Source organism: Lactuca virosa, chromosome 3, assembly GCF_052849685.1.
Source record: "Lactuca virosa cultivar CGN04683 chromosome 3, Lactuca_virosa_CGN04683_v6, whole genome shotgun sequence".
Lineage (NCBI taxonomy): Eukaryota > Viridiplantae > Streptophyta > Magnoliopsida > Asterales > Asteraceae > Lactuca > Lactuca virosa.
This window is the reverse complement of record NC_136428.1, coordinates 77,412,977-77,422,505: the sequence shown is the minus strand read 5'-3', so window position 1 is coordinate 77,422,505 and position 9,529 is coordinate 77,412,977. Positions and strand designations below refer to the sequence as shown.

The window sequence follows — 9,529 nt, the reverse complement described above, 5'->3', positions numbered from 1 at the left end:
CTTGTATTAGATTAGGATAGAGTTTCCATTTATAAGTTAGACCTTCATGTAAGCAATAACAAAGGAAAGAGATTTCATTGTCAAACATTAAGAATACATTTGGTATACAGAAATAAAACGAGAGAAAAAATTGATTTCATTTTTCTTGTTTGTTTACAACAAAAAGAGGGAAATGGGAAAATTTTTATTTCTCTCTTTTATTAATTATCTGCTTATTATAAAGAAATGAAAAGAATAGAAAGAATTAGAAAATTAGAGTTGAGAAAAAACATAAAACAAAAAACACCCACAGTTCAAGCGTGGCTTTAATCCCATCCTATGTTTTTTATTCTTTTTAGTAAATATTATATTTAATAGCTTGCATGTTGTTTCCAAATACATTTTAATAGTATATTATAAAAAATAATTTGTTAAAAAATAATTGAAAGTATATAAAATATCGTAATATAACATTAATATGTGATTCATAATAGCATTATGGTAAAAAAATGTTCACTAAAACTAATAAACATGATAAAAAAAATATTTCAATTTCATTTCTTAATACAAATAAATAAGGGGATAAATTTTTTAGTTCGTTTGAGATAATCACAAAAAAAAAAACCCTATATATTAGGTTTTTCCAAATTAAATCTCAACTTTATTTTGTTTTTCCTGAAAAAAAAAACCATTACATTTTTTTATTTTTTCCGATTTAGTCCTTACATTTTTTATTTTTTCGATTTACCCCTTACATTTTCATTTATTTTCGATTTACCCTTACATTTTTTCATTTTTTTTTATTAAAACTCAACTTTTTTTTAAAATTCTTATATCTTTGTTATCTTTAAAGTTTTCTTGCATTCGATTCCATAATTTCATCGTAGATGCTCCCAACTTTATGATGGTTTGTAGTAAATCTAGAGAGATTGTGACGTAACTCCATTGCTTGACGATTGCATAAATTTCTCTTCCATATGGCATCATCGATGTGGTGAAGAACGTTCTAGGTGCATGTAATCATCTAGAAAAGTTCAACCTAAAATGCGTAACAATCATCATTATGATCAATGGTTATTGTCATTGGAGCCATACGGTTAGATGGTGGAAGAAAAAAAACACTTCCCCTCTTCTTTTTTTCGCCAACGGATGTTATCCTTTTCTCTTCCTGTATTTATCATCTTCCATCATTGAACCCTATGGCTCCCTAATGAGAATAAAAAAGCCAACAAGAACAGCTTTTACCCTTCATTCGCCATAACCAACATAAAAAAGCTCAATGTAGATAACCCTTAATCAAAAAGATCGTATCTTGGGTTGAACTTTTCCATATTACATGAACTTACAATGTTCTTAGATAATCGTCAACCAATGGGTTTACATGACCACCTCTCTAGATTTACTCCAAACATCATGAAGTTAAAAGCATCTAGTATGGAATTATGGATCCTGATGCAAGAAATATTCCAAGATAATAAGGATGTAAGTTTTTTTTAGAAAAAAATAAAGTTGAGGTTTAATCCAAAAAAATTATATATATATATATATATATATATATATATATATATATATATATATATATATATATATATATATATATATATATATATATATATATCATTACTATATATAAAAGCCCTTTCATTCTCAAGCCATCTAGAACAAATTCATGTAGTTCAAATGCCTCCACATAACCCCTTCTTGGAACGACACAATTTATCTAAATGTCGATTTAACCTTCTATCGTCGCATCCATTATACCTGTCCTCTTTTTGCAAGTCGAAATACCCATCTATTCTCATCTTTCCAGTCACATGTACTGGTTCCTCAACAAGAAGAAGCCGACCAAATTTTTAACTAAAAGAAAAACCCTGGTTGGCTTCTTCATTACAACTAAAGTCTCTCACATAGAAAGGTAAAAAGGGTCATCAGGGGAAGAACATGGGTCTAATCCAGGATTCCTACTAGGATTAGACTGAATGATGAGTCGGTCGATTATGGTGTTCTGGTACTCTTGCCAATTTTCGAACCCTACACATGACATAAGAAACCAGAAACGATTTACACCTATTTCCACATACTGATGGCAAACATAATATTGTCAGTTCGTATGGTGTAGAGAAATCAAACCTGAAATCAGAAAGTTAAGACATGTTATATTGATTTTTACGAACCAGAAGGTAATCTTGGGTTGACACATGGGACTCAATCAAACGGGGGTCATTTTTTTCACCAAATCAAAGGTTGTTGAGGATTATATTCGAATTCTTTAAGGTATGGTCCTTTAATTTACGATTCATTAAATTGGAAGTTAGGGTTGTACTCAAACCGTGGTGGGTTTTCTTTATCTCCTTCAAGTGAGTCGTTTATTTTTTTAATTGCGTTGAATTTTGCTGTTTTTTCCTCTAAAAACCTCGATCTTTTTGTGATTTTGTAAAATAGATTTTGGTGGATTAAGATTTTAGGTTTGGTACGCTATTGGTCAAGTTAAAACAGGGTTCAATGAATTACTTTGATTGTTCAATGTTTGACTTTGTCAAAATTGGTGAAATGTTTGAATTCTTATTTATATACGTTTGGTTTTCAGTTTTCTAGATAATCTCTCCAGTTAATTGTAGTGAGATGTATAAGTGATGATTCCAATGTAGTACATATAATGAGACCTTGAAGGTGAATGTATTTTATGGGATAAAATTTTAATCATATCCTACAATTTCCTATAAAATAACTTTTGGGTCCTGTTATATATATATATATATATATATATATATATATATATATATATATATATATATATATATATATATATATATATATATATATATATTGGAGAACCAATGTGTAAAAAATATAATTTGTTTCATTAATGTATGTTTTCTTTTAATTCTTTTAACCTATTGTAGTACCTATTTTTTCTATTATCATATCATGTCTTAAAGTATGTTTTATAGGATCAACATCAACATGATGATGTCAAAAGTGCTTCGACACTTGAAGGAGTGAGTTTTGAGGACAAATCACTATATGTAGCTTCGACATGTTAACCTAAAACTACAATTTGTTTAGTTAATGTATGTTAACTTTTGTGTACTGCCTGAAGTTATGGACCCAAGTATCCAATAAAGTTTTAATGTTAGACATTTACGGCTTAAAAGTTCTTTCCTTTTGTTTGTTAATGGACTTGTTTATATTTACCATAGTAAAGTATGAATAACCTTAAGTAGCTAATAGTCTATAAAGTTTCAAGTGAGCCAAAAACGAGTGCCCATGAATCTGGAAGTGTCCTAATTGAGGTTGGTGGTTTTATGTGATTTACATTCTTATAATTCATTTGTTCATAATGGTTTTAGATTGATTTAGATAAACTATACTAATGAGTTTTTAGTTGCCTAACAAATTATCTGTAATATTGTGAAAAGCTTTTTTGGTGCGACATATTACATATGACTAATGTCATGTTTCTTTTTTCACATTAAGTGGCAGACACATCTTGTTTGCAAATACGGTAAAGTCTTTTAAGGATAGGATTGAGGTTTTGACTGGCTAGATCGGGTTGGAATTTGATCTGATTTGGGTTTCTGCGATGATGACTAAGTTTAAAAGATAAGTGGAAAAATCTACTAAGTTATGAAGCTTTCCTACATGTTGTTAGCTCTTATATACTTTATGGTGTTTTCTAAGTTCTTTTGTGCCAAAATCATAAAGTAAAAATCTACTCCCTACTCCTGCATCAACAATTGGCAGCGATTGGAATCCTAATCTCCGGTCATCAACAATCGACAACCACCCGTTACGATAAAGGTTCCGGTTTATAATTCATGGATATGAAGCTTGTTGGCTTGTTGCAATGCATGGCTTTTGACCAGGTAAGATATTACCAATTTTGTGATTGTTCTTCTTTGTTTTTGAAGAAGAAGATGTAACCTCTTACAATGTATTTTCATTGATATGTCTATAATAGCAACCTACTTTCATTTTACGGGTCGTGCTTAGCACGGGCCTTAAACCATCTAGTATATATATATATATATATATATATATATATATATATATATATATATATATATATATATATATATAAGGGCTAAATCGACAAAAAATAGAAATGTAAGGGGTAAACCGAAAAAATAAATATTATAAAGGCTAAATTGGAAAAAATACAAAAAATATAAAGGCTTTTTCTGGAATATATATATATATATATATATATATATATATATATATATATATATATATATATATATATATTGTTGTGATTAATTTTTTTTTCCTGTAAAACGAATCAAATTTGAAATTTCTTTCTCCACCTTAAGTTTCAATTACACATCGACGGTTTATAAAGTTTAGAACCATAAAAATATCATTCATCACCATGAAAATAATAAAGGTTACACCCAAAAGGCCAAAAATAAAATATGAAAAATTCATAATTTGTTTTTTAAATCTTACTATTTGTACTATATTTCCTCGCGACAAAGTATCTCACACACTATAGTTTGCTTGCAAGGAGGACAGAAGAACACCCAAAAAAAACAATTTCTACCCGATTCTTGACATCTTACACAAAAATTATTTCCAATAATGTACCGACACTTCTGACATAATTGTACAACTAACCTATCTGCCTGTGCATACACAAGTTCTTCTCATGTTGACTTCAAATCTTTGCCACTATCTTGCAATGTTATTTAAAAATGTGTGTTATTTCCATAAAAGACCCTATATTCTGACTTTTTTTTCTTTTTAAACCTAATTTTTTTTTTCCGAAAAAGACCCAACTTTTATGTGTTACTTGTTATTTCAGACCTAGCAGGTCACCAATAGGTAAATTAGGTATTTTTGTTTCATAAAAGACCCTATATTTTGTAGTTGTTTCCATTTTAGACCTAAAATGTTTTTATTTTCAAAATAAATTCAACTTTAAAATTGGTTATAATCTTCAAGATCAAATACATAAGGTATTTATTGACTACGCCGAAAAAGAAAATATACATGTATACACTAAAAAATATTATATAATCTATTATTTTTTGAGCGAATATAACCTAAAAGAATTACAAAATTTTATTTTTGTCTAAAAGATATAATTAAACTTTATCTTGGATATATATTATATCATTAAACATGATATATTGTTTATAGAAAATGTTATTATTACCGATAATAAAAAGTTTGATGTTAATTTGATATTTTTTTGTAACATGGATAATACATGGCTAAGAAGAATCTTTTAGCATAATAACAAATATTTTATATGTAGAAAAAAAATACCATATAATTTAACAAAATGTATACAAAATAATTTTTTTAGTTTGTCCATTATACTTATTTGGTGCGTTTGGACATATTTCCCTCTCTCACTTTTCTATATTATTTTTTTGGCCGAATTTTTTAATCAATTTTTTCAGAACAGTTAACAAACGCACTCATTATCATACTCCTAAACCAAAGCCATAGAATATTTTGTAGCATTAGCCAATTATTAAATAATATGTTATAATTATATCAAATAAATACATAAAAATATTAATCTTAAACATTGTATTAGTTTTGTTTAGATATATGAGATTCAAGTTTAAGACTTTCTTAAAAAATGTTAACATCACATATGAATACATAAAACTATATTTTTGGAATGAAACCGTTTGAGCATAAGTTGAAAATCCAAATAACAAGAATGATGCACACTTAAATATCAAAATACGATGGTTGACATTATTAACAATGGTTGGAATGTGGTGAATGAGCAAAACCAATGTTCTAAATAACATAAGGCGTGACTTTACGACAATGTCAAGCCTCAAGCTTTTCCGAGCCTTGGTGAACCACATCGTTTGTAAGACGTGACTTAAGGCGGCAATTTTTTGTATATAATTAATATTTTTATATGTTTTTTCCACTATTATATATATATATATATATATATATATATATATATATATATATATATATATGACTTAAGGCGACATTTTGGTAAAGCTTGGCGGCAGGTACAAGCCTTGGAGCCATGGCGCGCCATGGCGAAGCCATGACGAGCTTTTTAGAACCTTGAGCAAAACTGACAAAACTATGAAATTTTGTTGTAGAGAAAAGAAAATTGAATAGTTGGTCTACTACCTCATTTTATTAATCTATCTTATTTATATATGGTGTTTAGATCAATACATGGTGTTTGTATATCACTGTTATTGAATCTTAAGGAAAATCATAATAATTACCAAAATAAAATTTAGGATTTCATTTTAATTTGAAAGGATATAATCACGTTTTTATGCATGAACGAAGTTAAGCTTCATTAAATTGGTGTGGTTACCTTATACAACTAGTGTTAAAGGTTGTAACCAATTTTAAAGTTGAGTTTATTTTGAAATAAAAAAAAATTAGGTCTAAACTGGAAAAAAGTACAAAATGTAGGGTTTTTTATGAAATGAAAATACTTGATTTGATTTCCCTTTTGGTAACTGCTAGGGTCTAAAACAACAAGTAATAGATAAAAGTTAAGTCTTTTTCGAAAAAGAAAAAAGTTTTAGGTCTAAAAAAGCAAAAGAATCAAAATATAGGGTCTTTTATGGAAATAACCCTTTAAATATTAACCACATATTCCTAGCAAATATTATAACATATCCTTAATTAGTCTCTGGAATAAAATCAAACATATTAATCTTATTGATTTCTTTCGAGTTCAAGCGATTAAAGCTTTGCATTACCCACCTAAATTTCCCACTTTCTCTTTCGAGCTTTACGGGTTGAAAAACACAAAAAACCTGATTTCCTTTTTCTTTTTCAGAGTTATCCTTTAATTTTTCTATTTCTGTTTCACACTTTAAGGGTGCAAAAACACACTAAAATCCTGATTTCTTTTTCTTTTTCTTTTTCAGAATTTATCTTTTAGTTATATACTTAACAACATGATCCCCACAACTTGGCAAATTTGCAAAAAAAATCCTTCCGTTCTTTTTCATTCCTAATTTGCCACCAAGCTTAGAAGATGCCATTAAAGGTTCATTCCAGAAGCATAAAATGTTCAATAGTCTGTCAACATTCCATTTCCAAAGGCAACAAATCTGTCAAAAATCCATCACTTATTCATTTCTAATGCCCACAAATGTGCAAAATGCCATCAACAGTTCATTTCCAAAGGCAACAAACGTGTAAAACGCCATCAACAATCAATTGTTGAGTGTGAACAGTCTATTTGAGATCACAAACAATCAATTGTTGAGTGTGAACAGTCTATTTGAGATCACAAACAGGATTATGTGTGAATCAAAACCATAATATGAAAAGGATTATGTGTGAATCAAAACCATAATATGAAAAGGGAAGTGATTCGTACACAACAAATATTAATAAGAACAATAATATTAATAAGAACAATGATTAAAGAGGAGTAGACAGAGAAACATATGGTTATTTATTGGCACCACAGGCAACCCCGAAAAAATCTCACTTAAATACAGATGATGACGGATTACATTATTATTATTTTCCACACACACAGTAATCTAACAATGGGAATGGGATGATGAGTAAACCCTAAACTGCATCGGTCTCTTTGAGATCACATTGAAACAGTGCAAGCACACAGAGATAACAAGAACAAAAAAGGATGATGATCCACAAAAGCATGTTTTCCCTGTCAATTTGCCCAAAAATTGATAGAGATCATTTGATTTCACTTCTCAATAGTCTTCTTCAAGAAGCCCAGCTCTAGAATGCAATGATGTCTGTGAATCAGCTTTAATTTCTGGATATGAATCCCCGTTCAAACCCTGTAGATTTTTCTTGATTCAATTTCTCCCAAGACTTCATTCGATATGAACCAGAGATTATAGACTAGAAAAAATGGATAAACCCTAATGGAAAAAAATGCAGGGAAAGAAAGGGGGTAGAAGACCCTATAATCTAAGATGCTTGATTTCATCGAGAATTGCAGAAACCCTAAAATCACGCGGCTAAAACAACTAAAACCCTAGTCCTGAAATGCTAACAATCCTTCTTCCTCCACACACAGATTTCACAAATTACAACATGCATATATTTATATAGATATTGACAGCAAGCAATACCGATTGACAGACAATTCAGCGAGTATCGTCGTCTTTTCTACCGGAGGATTGTGGCGGAGGGCCGGATAATGACGCAAGCAAATTCAAGTGTCCTTGGGTCATCGGAAGGTAGTTCCCAACCCTAGCAGCCGACGCCTCGCCCATTGGCTGTTGATTGTGGATGAACCTCCCTTGCTGCGATGCCAGGGCAGTAGGTGATGACACCACCATCTCCTGTGGCGCCGCAGCAAAACTCCACACCTGGCCAAAATCAGGCCTGGCTGGCAGTGCCCAGAACCCTCCACCCGCGGCGGCGCTAACAACGGTAGCTGAAGACATGTTATCCTCTTTTCCTCCTCCGTCTAGACCGACTTCTTCTGACCGGAGCCGTTTCCCGAGTATAAAAGGAGTCGGAGAGATTAAGTGCTGGTGATGCTGCGACGAGGATTTCTGGTCAAGTGCTGCTGAAAGCGACGAATTATTGGAATTCCGAACAGCAACCGAAACTGTAGAGAAGCTGGCCGGAGTCGTCCCAGTGCCGGTGGCGGCAATAATCGAGGGTTCAGCTTGACGAAGGAGCCACTCGATGGTCTGACCATCAGACTTATGGCCAAGCTCACGAGTAAGCTGGAATACCCTGGCGGCGCATATGATCGGCATGCGGATACGGCGGCCACGACCATCTACCTTGCTATGTCGATCCTTAGCCGGTGGCTTTTTCACTGCTAAAACCCCGTTTCCGGGAGGCTGCTGCCTCTGGGTATCAATAATTCCGGCGTTTGGAACGCCGTTAGCAGCCCCTTCTGATGTTGACATACTGTAAATTATTAGGAAATGGAGAAGATAAGGATTTTAGAGGAAAAAAATGGTGAAGGGGGAGGGAAACAGAGCTCTAATCATTGAGCGGCAGGAGCTGGTGGAGACAGGAGGGCACATGGGTGGGTGGGCCATGGCTTGTGGTACTACAACTGAATACCTCACGCGCCATCTAACACTTCCCTTTCATTTGGTTGTTTCACGCGCCACTGTTTTCTTTTTTCTTTCTATCGACATGTTAAAATTGACTAAACGTTTTTTATACAATATCAGCTTGAAGAGAAAAAAAAAAAGATTAATCACATATAGTCAAATCAATTCAATTTCAAAGTAATCTATATGACTCAAATTTTCATTTCAATTGTATGCTTCAACTCGTTAAGTAAATAACAACTGAAAGGACTCAAAAATATCATATAGTCATAAATGTTAAAGTTGTGGTCGATGAAAATATTTATAGATCCGTAATAAATGTTAAAATTGATATTTAAAAAACAACTCAGCATCATATGTATATGATATGGTATGATAATTATTCTCTTTCAAAAATATAAAGGTAAAATACAAGCATGATACAATGGGTCAAGTTACATAATGGCCCGAATCCATAAAAATAAATACAATCAAAATATATTGTTATACTAATAGTTCCCGTAGTGTGGCCGTGGTGATTGTTGTAAACGTTT

At 31.5% G+C, this 9,529-nt stretch overlaps 1 pseudogene; it reads right to left on the bottom strand.

The window, feature by feature from the left end:
* Window positions 1-7,370: 7,370 nt before the first annotated feature.
* On the bottom strand, window positions 7,371-8,924 carry LOC145166042 (transcription factor TCP7 pseudogene; annotated as a pseudogene).
* Window positions 8,925-9,529: the final 605 nt, after the last annotated feature.